Raw genomic sequence first — 15,093 nt, forward strand, 5'->3', positions numbered from 1 at the left:
GCATTACTTAAGGTACTTTGCAGCGTGCCTTCGGCCCCTAGCTGCATACCCTTTCGTTCCTTTTAGTGTACCTCCTTTCATATTCTTTCTTCCATCTTACTTTCCACTCTCTTTACAAATGATTCATATTGCAACTGCTTTGAGGTTTTCCTCCTGTTACACCATTCGAACCTTTTACTCTCAATTTCCCTTTCAGCGCTGAATGACCTCATAGGTCCCAGTGCTTGGCCTTTGGCCTAAATTCTATATTCAGTTCAATTCACCAGATACTATCCCCTTTCAATTTCAAGCTTTGATGAGCAACAGAGAGCTTTGTGAACTTCATTAGAATGCAAAAATATTAAGTGATTGACAATTAATGTTTGTATGCTACAATTTACTTCCTCTCATATCACATTATTCAGTGCCACCATTTTAGTTTCCCAAAGCAGGTCGTGTAATTTCTCTCTCTCTCTCTCTCTCTCTCTCTCTCTCTCTCTCTCTCTCTCTCTCTCTCTCTGTTTAGTTTTTCATAAGCCGTTAATGGTGAGTAATTGAATGCATATTTGAAAAATTATCTTATCAAAAGTGTTAATAACATTCAAAAGATTCAAACTAAATATATATATATATATATATATATATATATATATATATATATATATATATATATATATATATATATATATAGAAAGAAAGAGAGAAAAATATATAGATACCCAGTAGCTACAACAATAGCCAGGGCGATAAACAGCAGACGCTGGACATTACTGGGCCAACAAATGGGACGTGAAGATATCTGAAGGTACAAATAATATTCCTAACGTGTCCATTTATCCACCTTTGGTGGGTCCCCAGGGAAGTAGGCCACGACGAGCAACCTAATCTTAAAAAAAAATATTAAATAAATATAAGAAAGGTAACAAATGGCAGTTCAATCAAATTATCTTTGACAGTCGTATTCAGGGAAATGGAGTATAATGTGTTCAAAGCAAACGTGACAGAAACTTGTATCTGTGACGTGGAAAGATCAAGAAATAACGTTTTGAAGCTGATAAAAGTAGGAAATAACGCTTTTAAATAGATATTAGAAAGGCATAATGGTATTAAATAGATAATACAAAGAAATAACGCTTCAAAATCGATAAGAGAAAGAAATAATGCTTTGAAGTTGATAATAGAGAAATAACGCTTCTAAATAGATAAGAGAATGGCATAACGCTATTAAATAGATAGTACAACGAAATAACGCTTCTAAATAGATAAGAGAAAGGCATAACGCTATTAAATAGATAGTACAACGAAATAACGCTTCTAAATAGATAAGAGAAAGGCATAACGCTATTAAATAGATAGTACAACGAAATAACGCTCCTAAATAGAAAAAAGAAAGAAATAACGCTTTTAAACTGCTAATAGAATTAAATAACGCTTTTGAACTAGATAGTAGGATGAAAAAACGCTTTTATACTGATAATAGATTAAATGACGCTTTTAAACTGATAAAGGATAGAAATAACGCTTTCAAAGTGATAAGAGAAAGAAATAACGCTTCAAAGTTATGAAAAGAAAACAATAACGCTTCAAAGTTATGAAAAGAAAACAATAACGCTTCTAAACTAATAAAAAGAAAAATTAACGCTTTCAAACTTATATCAGTGAGAAATAACGCTTTTAAACTGGTAACAGAAAGAAATAATGCTAAATCTCAGGGTCATGATCTAAAGCAATACCTGTAAGAAAGATTGAGCTCCGTACTACACAAAATGGCAACACCAAAAAGGTAGGAGTGACCACCTTCCTAGCTCTCAAGAACAACACCCAAACTATTGAGTGTAGAAGAGAGAGAGAGAGAGAGAGAGAGAGAGAGAGAGAGAGAGAGAGAGAGAGAGAGAGAGAGAGAGATCCGAAGTATTATAATAATGACTAATATAACTGCAAGTTGGACTGATAAAATCATTTGATGAGAGACAAGTAGAAATTCTATTGAGAGTGTGGAAGGGGGTCAACATATTTTTTTTTTTTTAGAGAGAGAGAGAGAGAGAGAGAGAGAGAGAGAGTGTTATAATAATTACTAACATCTCTGCTCTGTCGAAACTGGGTTGGATGATGGCAGGGTAAAACATGGAGTTTAATAACCATAGAGTATCACTGTTTCACAAGAAAAAAGTATATAAAAACCGAAACACACATCAATATTCAATACGCCACATTTTCAACATTACCATAAAAGCAAAGCTCCGTCAAAACCAGTGAAGATAATGAAACAAAATATTTGAAAAGAAATACAAAGAATTCATTTTGTTTTACACCACTGATATAACGACCAATTCATGATGAATTACCTACAGAATGCTCATTTTTCTTAATCGTGTAATTTGCTGATGGATCAGCAAGACACAAGCAATAACAACCCACTGTTGGCATATGTTTGCAGACCAGTACCTTATCAGTAGCATTCCTACCAAGTTTGGCTAAATTTGGTAAAGTGATTCTCAGGAGGAAGACTAAACTTGGAAAATGTGGAAATGTTTGTGGACCAATTTCCATCAAGCTAACACTTGGTAAGGACTTTGTCAACTGCACTCCTACCAAGTTTGGTTGAATTTGGTGCAGTGATTCTTAACAGGAGGACTAAAATGGAGAAATGCTTGTGGACCAATTTCCACCAAATAACAACAGTTGGTAATGGCTTTATCAATAGCATTCCTACACAATTTGGTTATATTTGGTGAAGTGATTCGCGAGAAGACCAAATTGGAGAAATGTCAAAAAGTTCGTGGACCAATTTCCACCAAAGTAACAACACTTAGTGAGGACTTTATAAATATCATCCTAACTAAGTTTGGTTACATTTGGTGCAGTGGACCAATTTCCACCTAACTAAAGACACTTGGTAAGGACTTTATCAACAGCATTCCAACCAAATTTGGTTTCACTTAGTGCACTGATTCCTAAGACCAAAACGGGGAGTGTCAAAATGTTTGTGTACCAATTTCCACCAAACTCAAAACACTTGGCAAGGACTTTATAAACACAGTTCTTACCAAGTTTGGTTACATTTGGCGCAGTGATTTCCAAGAAGACCAAAATGGGGAATGTCAAAATGTTTGTGGACCAATTTCCACCAAACTCAAAACACTTGGCAAGGACTTTATAAACACAGTTCTTACCAAGTTTGGTTACATTTGACGCAGTGATTTCCAAGAGGATAGGTTCACGGACATAAATCGGAAGGCAACCAACTGCAGTACTCCCAAAGTCCTCGGTCATCCGAGATAAAAAAAAGAAACCAAAAAACATTCATGGAACTCCAAAAATTATGTAGATTTCCCAACACACACTCGGACAGCTTTTCCTAAGCTCTTAAAGAGGACAATTTTTTTTTTATGAAGACTTCCATGCCGATTTAATGCCATCTATCCCACACTACCCCAGAGAGCCCATAGAAAATACTGCATTATGTTTTAGCCCGCAATACAGACAGACCAAGCGACTGCTAGATTAGAGAGAGAGAGAGAGAGAGAGAGAGAGAGAGAGAGAGAGAGAGAGAGAGAGAGAGAGAGAGAGAGGCGATTTAGATGTGGAATTTTTGTTTATGACTTTGAATTCTCTCGATGTTAGTGTAATTTATAATGGCTTTTAGAAGGGGAGAGAGAGAGAGAGAGAGAGAGAGAGAGAGAGAGAGAGAGAGAGAGAGCAATTTAGATGTTGAATTTTTGTTTATAATTTTGAATTCTCTCGATGTTATTGTAATTTATAATGAGAGAGAGAGAGAGAGAGAGAGAGAGAGAGAGAGAGAGAGAGAGAGAGAGAGAGAAATTTAATGTTAAATTTATTTTGATAACTTTCAATTCCCGGGATATTAGTGTAATTTATAATGGCTTAGAGAGAGAGAGAGAGAGAGAGAGAGAGAGAGAGAGAGAGAGAGAGAGAGAGAGAGAGGAGTGAGCTGTGCACTTTAAATCCGAGCCCCACTCGCAAAGAGGAACTGGCCTTTCAGGAGTCGACTTCTCAGTGTATAACTGAACGCAACTCTCGACGTTATTGCGAATAGACTGCGATCCTTGTGACTCACTTAAGAAGAGAAACTAAGAAATGTCATTTCGACAGAGAGAGAGAGAGAGAGAGAGAGAGAGAGAGAGAGAGAGAGAGAGAGAGAGAGGTGGGGGGACAATTCATCGTGTCGTCTATTTTAATTTTTATAATTATTGAGCTCCTTGCTACCCACTAAGAGATGTAATTTTGACGGAGAGAGAGAGAGAGAGAGAGAGAGAGAGAGAGAGAGAGAGAGAGAGAGAGAGAGAGAGAGAGAGAGAACAAATCAGAAAAGTTACATGAAACCAAAAGCTCTAAAAGTCCACCTAAGTCACTGCACCATTTCCCTCAATGACACAGACTGACAGGCTAATCTGTGGTTATTATTTTACAGAAATATAACATAAAATACAGACAGGACTGATTTTAATTTAATTTTTTTTTCTTCAGTCAAAATACCTCTAGGTGAGTTGCCATCCACCTAAGCTTCCCTCAATTCGATAGTTTAGACATCATTATTAACATTTCAAAGGCAGAAAAATGACAATGTCTCCGAAGATTACGGACTCTTTAAGTTGTAGTTTCGATGAAATAAATATTCAAGGAATAAATAGTATATTGATTTATCAGAATCGCCTACAACGTTCTCTTAAGTGTTTAAAAGTCTTCCCATACGAGTTTACTATCAGTTAATTTATCCGTATGCATAAACAGACAAAGGGAAGTATTATATATTACTATATAAATATACATATATATATATATATATATATATATATATATATATATATATATATATTATATATTTTATATATATACATATTTTATACACACATGTCTTTATAAATAAAGACAAGTGCCACGAAGGAGAGAGTGAAACAACGGAGTGGTGCCAGGCCTTTCGATTTCAGTGGTCCTTTGCTGGAAGACTGAAGAGGAATATAAAAGTAAGTGTAGAAGAAAGGTCGTGTAATTGACAGATGAGACACAGGTGTCCCAGAGAATGGGGATTATGAGGAACAGATGTGTCTGGAATCCAACACAGTTGAAGAGTTAGTGGACCTTTGTTTTGGTAGGTTATACATGTCTTGATATACATATATATATATATATATATATATATATATATATACACACATAAAGTCCAATTCCACCCACTGAAGACAGAAAAATACCCACTGAATAAAGTACCCCGGGAAAAATACCCACTGAACAAAGTACCCAGGATGCACTAGAACTGATTCAATACCAGAAAAGAACACCAGTATCACACTGGTATGAAACAAAGAGTCTATATCGATTTATTTAGAATACAAAACACTGAATAAACTGACTAAAACGCGGATTAATTCAGTATAAAAAAAATTCACTGATGCAAAATAAAGGAAACCCACTGAATAAAGACAAGTCCTTACCACTGATTCAAGTAACAAACACTTGACCAAAACCTTCAGTGGCTCAGGCCATTGATTCAGGGGAAAAACAATAAATCACTGAAGAAAGAACAAAATAATAAACCATTGAAGAAAAAGCTAAACTACGTATTCAACAGTAGAAAAAAATATCACTGAAGGAAGAATGTCCAGACTACAAAATGTAGAAAAAAAATACCCACTGGATAAAGAAAAGCTCAACCACTAATTCAAGATAAAACAATGTCATTATACAAATAAAACGTCTACTAAAACGAACAAAACAAAAGTGAAAGTAAATCCCCACACAACTGATTCAATTTGATGAGTAATAACACTGGATAAAAAAAAATTTCAGACCACTGATGAAAATTCAGGAAAACCACTGGATGAATCGAATTTCTCCGCTGAGAAAAAAGATAAAAAGCCAATATATGAAAAATACACAAGTCTAGACCACTGACTGAAACATCGCCACTAAATAAAACCCACCGATGAAAAATGTATTAAAAATGAAAAAATACCAATGGATAAAAAGGCAAAACCACTGATTCAAAATGTGATATAAATACCACCAGGAAAGAAAAAGACCCACCACTAATTGCCATCAAATAAAAGAAGTCCAAAATATAAATAGAATAAAACCCACTTCATAAAAAGAAATCCAGAACCGCTGGGTAAAAAAAAATAAAATAAAAAAGATAAATAAAGGATCGACTAAGCCTTATATAGCTTCGAGTTCCCAACATCTTTAATAAACCTTTTACGTTCTGACTTCTTATCCTCCTCCTCCTCCCCCCACCCGTCCCAAACACCCGCCCCCACCCCCTTTTCCTCACTAGTGCCGCAGGAACACTTCGAGAGGGGCCCCTTTCCTCCTTGCAGTCTCTCTCTCTCTCTCTCTCTCTCTGTCCTCGCCACACACCCAAAAGCGTCTCTTTGCTCTAAGATTTATGACATGTCCTCTCTCTCTCTCTCTCTCTCTCTCTCTCTCTCTCTCTCTCTCTCTCTCTCTCTCTCTCGCCGAATGACTTTTTCAAAAGAGTAATCTCCGCACTCACTCACTCTCTCTCTCTCTCTCTCTCACTCTCTCTCTCTATTCATCTGTTTGTCAACCTTTCTCACATGCCCCCATTCACAGTCACTCACTATTCTTTCTCTCGAAGAAACTCGAAGACGTACTATATATTCCATTAACTATAATATCTCATTAACTATAATATCTATCTGATATTATACTAATCAAGAGTAATTGCCTTTCTAATGGATCGTGAGTATTCATGGGCCTGAGAAGGGTATTGCTAAGCCTTTAACCCACGAATGCTTTGGGAATAAAGTCCCCTGGCCCAAATCTCAATTGTAAAATATGATGCTTTAATCTTGTATAGTATCCCCGTTCTTGTATAACTCACTCAGCCATTTTCTTTCATTGGCACTTCTCTACAGAAAACGGAGGCCACTTATGGTAGACTATGGCACTCTTAGGATTGTAAAATGTATAGATATTATCACTCTTCACGGCATTTGAGGAGGATCAATCTTGAAGAGTGCATTCTTATTAATATATAATGCAAAAATTTCTTGAGTCTCTTATAAAATATTTAGAAAAAACAATAAATGAAAACATTTAAAAGGCTAAAAACTATAGTCACAGAGACCATGGCTAATATTTCAAAAGCCTGTTTACAAACCCAGCCTTTGGGAAAAAAAATATCATAGTTTTGAGGAATTGCTACCATTCATTCTACCCGAAATATATGGGTCAATTCCTGTAGCATCTAAACTATCCCCTACACTTCCTCAGCTAGAATCTGAAAGCTTTGGTTCAGCGTTACTGTTGTGTGTTCCTTTTCAGATGCAGGAAAATTTTCTATCTTCCATTTTTAGTCATTACTGACCCCAACCCCTTAATGGCCTTCTTTTACATGAATCCTTTCAGATACTGGAACATACGGAACATAAAATTTAGGCCAGAGGCCAAGCTCTGGGACCTATGAGGTCACTCAGCACTGAAAGGGAAATTGAGAGAGAGAGAGGTTTGAAAGGTGTAACAGGAGGAAAACCTCGCAGTTGAATTATGAAACAATTGTTAGGAGTGGGTGGAAAGCCAGACAAAGAAAGAGAATATGAACGGAGGTACAGCAAGAGGAATGAAAGGGGTTGCAGCTAGGGGCCGAAGGGACGCCGCAAAGAACCTTAAGTGATGCCTACAGCACACAGCGTGAGGTGCACTGACGGCATAACCCCCCTACGGGGTCTTTCAGATACTGACCTGAAGTGTTAGTTAGTCGTCCCAGCTGTTACTTCAGGCTTCATTGTCTATCTTACTGAGGAACAAATATTAACGGCGTTATATCTTAAGGAACTTAAGAACAATTGGCGGATTTCCAGCTTGTCCCATGAGATTGTATACATTATATAAGTAAAAATACTCATCATTACCTTTATTGTCAAAGGCTTAGCTTCATTTAGAAAAGTAATTGGCGTGGGAGAAACACAAAGTCATATATCAATAACAAATTAAGAGTGAGAGAGAGAGAGAGAGAGAGAGAGAGAGAGAGAGAGAGAGAGAGAGAGAGAGAGACGAGGCTAAGCGCCTGATACGACTGAGAAAACTCGAAGAATGACTTGATAAATTATGTTCTCTCTGTCCCATTTAAAACTCTCTCTCTCTCTCTCTCTCTCTCTCTCTCTCTCTCTCTCTCTCTCTCTCTCTCTCTCTAGGACAACAACAACGAAAGGATGTATAAAGAATGCCCGCAATACCCAGACATGGCAAAATCACTCCTTATTTGCATATGAATACTCTCCCTTTCCATCAATGCCATGTTTATCCGGGAGTTACGCCGGGACAACTTTATGGCAAAATTAAGCGGTCCTTTCACGAATCTTTTTACGAGTAGGCCGACGGCGTGGCAATCCTGAGGCCTCTTGCGTAAACCATTTATACAATATGTGACATATGAACGGGGCCGGTTTATCTACATATAAAATATATATACATATATATATTTATATATAATATGTATACATACAAATATATACATATATATACACATTCACACACACATTTTATATATATATATATATATATATATATATATATATATATATATATATATATATATATATATATATATATATATATATATATACATACACGTGTGTGTGCATGTGCAGAAAGCCACACTTGTAACTCAGGAACTACAACACCTACTGAGCTTAAATAGTTTATGGAACTATTTACAATTAATGGATTTTTTTGCTTAATAATGACACGTAAGGCTTAAACTCAGAAGTTCGGGACTAATAACCAGTCGAACTTGAATTCTTCTACGGATTATCTTTAATTAAATAGTTTTTAAAACATTTTCTAAATAACGTACTTCTTGTTTTAAATCATTAGCCATAATATCACTTAATGCTGTACATATGAATATCAAAAGTAAATATTTGTGTCCTTCATGACGCCGATAAAGCGAGGAAGGCAGTAGTAGCACTGCAGATGTTCTGGAACAGAAGAAAAATGAGTACAATAAAAAAAAATGTTCAGAATGGTTTGGTCACGTCAAGAAACTAGGCTGCTGATAAGAACGTATAATCCAGATATCATTTGAGAGGGAAGGATGTACAGACTTAATGAGTGCTGAGGAGACTTTGTGCCCTAAATATCTGACTTTAGGGTCCTTTAATCATTAGTTTTAATTATGACATGTCATCTAACTCCAGTTTTCATGCGCTGAGGAGTCATTTTTGACGGTTTTCAAATTGCCATTTGGAACCTTAGGTTCCTCGTTTTGTTTTTCATGAACATAGCAAAATAAAGTATAAGTATTCGGGTTTGAAATGACACCAGAAAGAGTATTAGAACAAGAATTGCAACTCCACAGATAGTGTCCACAATAAAATCTTGCATGTCAATGTTGAGTCTCTGAGACAGACAGAAATTCCAAGGACCTATTAACTGAACATCCAATAAATGCAAGAAGCACGTGCAAGACGGAGGGGGAATAGTGCAGCATTCCTAAATGGCAAGTAAAGAGAGCCGAAGAGCTACTGGTGAAGCCACTCAGGTATATATTCTTCAGAGGAATTCACTGAGAAACTAATGGGCTCATCAGGTAGTAATGCATGAGGCAGTAACGCAGTGCCTGTTGTCTTAATATTTCCAGAGAACCCCTTTTTGGTTTTTTGTGGTAAAACGGCCCTCGACTGAGAATAATAATAAGAAAGATACAACGAAATGACAATGATTACTGTTATTCAGAAGATGATCCCTATTCACATGGAACAAGCCCACAAAAGGGGTCATTACCTTGAAATACAAGCTTCCAAGAATATTATGGTGTTCATTAGAAACAATTTAGAGGAAGTAATAGGAAATACGCGAAGAAGAGATCAGTTATCAGAAAAGATAAAATAAATGAACAAATTAATAAATAAATAGATAAAAATGTAAGTAACGAACAGGAAAAGCGATAAAAATACCACTGACACTCAATTATAACAAGCCACCCCACAGTCTATAGAGACTCTAGACCAGGACTCGACAGTGGCGCACAGCGGCAGCGATCTCGATACTCGCTTCCCCAAGACACATTCTCGATCGCCTCCGCAAACCCGCCACAACCCCCCCCCTACGCCCCCACCCCCGCCGCCACCGCCCCCGCGTTTCTCTTACGGCACATTCTCGATCTCCTTCTATTCGCATCCACATCGGAAATACAGGACAGGGTCCTTCTGCCAAAGGTATAATAGTTCAAACTGAGAAAGTGGAGGACGGGTAGAAGTGGGGGTAAAGGGGTTAGGATTCGCCCCCCCCCACCCCTTTCCCCTCTCCTGGGTCAGTTCTCCTCCCCCTCCCCACCACCACAAAGTCCGACTTGGGGCGACTTCGTTTTTCTTAGGTAGAAGGTTTGATTAACTGAATTGAACTGAATACAGAATTTAGGCAAAAAGGCCAAGCACTGGGACCTATGAGGTCATTCAGCGCTGAAAGAGAAATTGACAGTAAAAGGTTTGAAAGGCGCACTATGAATCAATTCTTAGAAGAGGGTGGACAGTACGGTAAAAGAAATAGAATATGAACGGAGGTACAGTAAAAGGAACGAAAGGGGTTCCCATTAAAGAAGGTGGCTCCGGAATGTCCTAAATATCTTAAAAGCTTCTGGGTCTTAGCAAGTATTCTGGGATGAGGTTGCTAGCCCCACGACCATCTCCAACCTGCCTATGAACAACCACAGTCATCTAACTACCGAGTATATGATTCGTTGCTTAGGTTAACACAATCCCAATGATTGATATGAGGAATCAGATCTAAATCGCTTACACCCTTCTGGGATCGATCTCGGGATATGTGCTAGCGAAGGGAAAGTGGTAACCAGAGGAAGCACGACAGAGAGAGAGAGAGAGAGAGAGAGAGAGAGAGAGAGAGAGAGAGAGAGAGAGAGAAATAACAGGGTGGCTTTCGAGAGAGGCAAGACTGCAGTCACTGACAAATTCGGAAGTAGAAAATGCGTCGAAGTTTCTACGGCGCAATCGAGTTTTTTGTACAGCCGCTACAGCGTATAATCAAGGCCACTGAAAACAGATCTATCTTTCGGTGGTCTCGGTATAATGCTGTATGAGCCGCGGCCCATGAAACTTTAACCACGGCCCGGTGGTTGCCTATCCTATATCGCTGCCAGAAGCACAAATGTGGCTAAATTTAACCTTAAATAAAATCAAAAGTACTGAGGAGGCTAGAGGACTGCAATTTGGAATGTTTGATGACTGGAGGGTGGATGATCAACGTACCAATTTGCAGCCCTTTAGCCTCAGTAGTTTTTAAGATCTGAGGGCGGGCAGAAAAAGTGCGGACGGGCAGACAAAGCCGGCACAATCGTTTTCCTTTACAGAAAACTAAAAACTAATACCATCAAAGAGAAGAAACTTTGCGACGTCATTAAATATATGACAAAAATAATATTAATGACCATAAAGAGACAACACTCGTCTCTGGCATAACAAGAATGGAACCAGGCTTACAACAGCCAAGGTCCTTTAAATATACTCTGAGTATATTTAAAGGACATTCACTCTGAGATATTTAAAGGACCTTCACACTGATGATATTTAAAGGACCTTCACACTGAAGATATTTAAAGGACCTTCACTCTGAGTATATTTAAAGGACCTTCACACTTTGGTTATTTAAAGGGCCTTCACTCTGAGTATATTTAAAGAACCTTCACTCTGAGTATATTTAAATGACCTTCACTCTGAGTATATTTAAAGGACCTTCACTCTGAGTATATTCAAAGGACCTTCACTCTGAGTATATTTAAAGGACCTCCACTACAGCATAATTTTGGAATAACAGCGGACTTACTGTACCCACATCTATGGCTCTGCTGCCTACCTACGTCCTCCAGCAGCGAGCATGTATATTTAATTCACATCCCCAAAGGCAATGAGAGGAAGTATGCATTATGCACAGAGCAATCTTGCCTGGAAATAGACGAGACAAACCTTTATGGGGATCTCAACCACTGACCTGTGACTTACCGTGCCAATATTACGTCCACTTAGCTACAGAGGGAATAAAAATAGTCTTCTCTGTAATTCAAACGTCAGTGGTTCAAATTCCCAAAGAGGAGGTTCCCTTCATGAATTGTTTCCAGGCAAGATTACCTAATAATAATAATAATAATAATAATAATAATAATAATAATAATAATAATAATACTAATAATAATCCCTCTATACAGAGGCATGAACATGAAATGGATTCTTCTCAGGTTTATGAATGCAGTAAAAACATTTGACAAGGCAATTTGCCATCACCCAAAGAACTCGAAGCTACGCGCTTTGGGTCAGAAGTAGGGTCCAGAGGTGAAAGCTCTAAGAGAGAGAGAGAGAGAGAGAGAGAGAGAGAGAGAGAGAGAGAGAGAGAGAGATGAGATATCAGTTACTAATTTTAACCGTTTTTTTTTTAACCTTAGGCTGGTTTACTGAGCAAACAAACCTTCTCTCTCTCTCTCTCTCTCTCTCTCTCTCTCTCTCTCTCTCTCTCTCTCTCTCTCTCTCTCTTTTAAGCAAGAATGCCTTAACAACATAAAAGTCCCACATGGGTTAACCTGTTGATGGTTAAAATTGGCTGCAAATTTACAGATCGCACAATAGAAGTAAAGAAATAATAATAATAATAATAATAATAATAATAATAATAATAATAATAATAATAATAATAATAATAAATAGTTGTTGTTCAATAAAACCGCAGCAACATCTGAGAATTAAGAAAAACAACCAAACACATTAATAATCATATCCACAAAAAAAAAAAAAAGATTACTGGTGTTGATTGTAATAACGTGAAGAAAGAGACACAACTACCAACTACAATCACTATACTTATAACAACAACAAAAGAACGGTAAAAGAAAAACACAATAATAACAACAACAGTACAGAAAAATGGGTGAAGTTAAAGAAACCAATAATAATAATAATAATAATAATAATAATAATAATAATAATAATAATAATAATAATAATAATAATAAGACGAAGAAGGAGAAGAATCTTCACAAATTCTCAGAAGAGTGAAAATAACATTAAATAAAAAAATAAATTATAAAAAGTGACGTGATGGATTTTCCACTAAATATATTTCAATGGACCTCTAGTAGCAACAACAATCAAACCAGTAGTAGGAGCAGTATTTGTAGTAGTAGTAGCAGTAGTAGTAGTATCTGTAGTAGTATCTGTAGTGGTATTTTAATAGTATTATAAGTAGCAATGCCTAGTGAACTACGCACACACACAGGGTAACAGCCACGCCTCCCAGACCCGGAGGGGTGGGGAGGGGGTGTTTAGGGGGCGAGGGGGGCGGTCCTCCCTTGCAACCCAACCAAAAATAACTCCAGTGGGACACTGCGGCCAGACGAGACAGCTTAGCTAATGTGATTCACTTTTAATCAACACGCTATACCTGTTGATATGAAGGCACTCTCTCTCTCTCTCTCTCTCTCTCTCTCTCTCTCTCTCTCTCTCTCTCTCTCTCTCTCTCTCTCTCTCTCGTGGCTAATGCCTAACAGACAAAGCTATCTATTTATCTCTATCCCTATTATTCTTAGGGAGAAAGAATACAGATATGAGTCCTTCGCTTTTCTCCACAGCTGACTATCTGCCAAGTACAAATGCAATGCTTAGGTCAACAGAGGCACGATGGATTTTTCTCCCTGCCCGGGTTCGATCCCAGGAAGCACGTTAGTGAAGTGCTAAAAACAACATAAATATAAAATATATATAATGTATATATATATATATATATATATATACATATATATACTTACATATATTTATATATAAATAATATCTATATATAATATATACATATCTGGGAACACAGAAAAAAAGGAGCGAATTCCAAACCATAGCAACAGAGAGAGAGAGAGGGAAAGGACGACCTCAGTAACGCGTCAATTTCACCACTGGCCCCCACGGGAGTACAGACGAAAGGAGTGAATCCCAGAGCCAGGGCAATCCTTCAAAACATCATGACATCACAAAAGACCCCTGTTCGCACCTGGACCTGGGCGCCGAGGGACGAGTAGCCGAGAGCCATTCGCTTAATTAATTGGCTCATTAACAAGCGCTAATTGCCTTTTATTTTAAGCAAGGGACGGGTCATTAACGCCGCTAATTGGATAATAACTCTCGCACTCTTACAGCAAGTTTTATATATATATATATATATATATATATATATATATATATATATATATATATATATATATATATATATATATATATATAAAGATATATCCAGGTAAGAAATTACTATGTACATTGCAAAGGTGGTTATCATAAATTAATGATGCAAAACATGTTAATTAGTGTGAGTGGACTTTGTTTATGCAAACAAATGAATGACAGAGTGGCGTGAATTATAAGAATTTACATTTGCAAATAAGCACAAACCGCTATTGTACTACTATATATATATATATATATATATATATATATATATATATATATATATATGTGTGTGTGTGTGTGTGTGTGTGTGTGTATATATATGTGTGTATATATATATAAAACAATGCTGAATTTACGAATGGTATCATTTTATTCCACAGTTTCAAACTGCAGGAAAAAATTGGCATAAATGTTTTCCTCAAAATTATTATTATTATTATTATTATTATTATTATTATTATTATTATTATTATTATTATTATTATTATTATTAGTAGTAGTAGTAGTAGTAGTAGTAGTAGTAGTAGTAGTAGTAGTAAATAACCCACGAAAATCAAAATTCGTGGCGCACGAAAAACCACACTTGAATAAACTTTGTAAAATAAGAAAATTTTCGCTGAAAGATTTCAAACGCCGATATCAAATCATTTCTGAGGAAAATAAAAACATATAAATCAAATGGAATCATTCCTGAAGACATCAAGAAAAAAAAACAGAAATCTGTGAAAACAACATCGTCATCGCCACCTCTGCTCCATTGTCAAACTGCTCGCACCAGGATCAGATCCGGTTAGATCCAGCCGATAATGTGGATCTGTGAGAACTCTTCCAGGTTGAGAGATTCTCGTGATTCATAAGTGGCTGTAACTTCTCCATCGATATTTCAGCATTTTTTTTCTATATAATTTGCTAAATGTGG

At 36.8% G+C, this 15,093-nt stretch overlaps 1 protein-coding gene across 1 annotated transcript in view; it reads right to left on the bottom strand.

Annotated features, from left to right (window-relative positions):
• Positions 1-15,093, bottom strand: part of Hk (Hyperkinetic) — a 489,203-nt gene that overhangs the window by 416,644 nt on the left and 57,466 nt on the right. The gene's annotated exons all lie outside the window — the stretch shown is intronic.

Source organism: Macrobrachium rosenbergii, chromosome 45 (genome assembly GCF_040412425.1).
Source record: "Macrobrachium rosenbergii isolate ZJJX-2024 chromosome 45, ASM4041242v1, whole genome shotgun sequence".
NCBI classification, from domain to species: Eukaryota; Metazoa; Arthropoda; class Malacostraca; order Decapoda; family Palaemonidae; genus Macrobrachium; species Macrobrachium rosenbergii.